Here is a 255-nt window from a genome sequence, read left to right as displayed (position 1 = left end):
GCTATTCTTCTGCTGGAAAGGGCAATACCAGCGTTTGCTGCCCATGCTGTGGGGGCAGAGGGGAATGTCAGGGGGAGCCCCAGCTGCTGGTCCGTCATGTTTCTCTCAGCCCAAATCCAGGAATACTGCAGAGGGGAGGGATGTGGGGGCAGTGAGGGACCCCCGAGGGGCATTGGGGGCTCCCACTGAGGCAGGGAGGACTCTGGCAGGGGGTGGGGGCTGCAGGGCTGTGCAGCTGGCCAGACCTTAGTGCCA

The sequence above is a fragment of the Apaloderma vittatum genome, unplaced genomic scaffold (genome assembly GCF_000703405.1).
Source record: "Apaloderma vittatum isolate BGI_N311 unplaced genomic scaffold, ASM70340v1 scaffold31126, whole genome shotgun sequence".
In the NCBI taxonomy this organism is placed as follows: domain Eukaryota; kingdom Metazoa; phylum Chordata; class Aves; order Trogoniformes; family Trogonidae; genus Apaloderma; species Apaloderma vittatum.
This window is presented reverse-complemented; position numbering follows the sequence as displayed.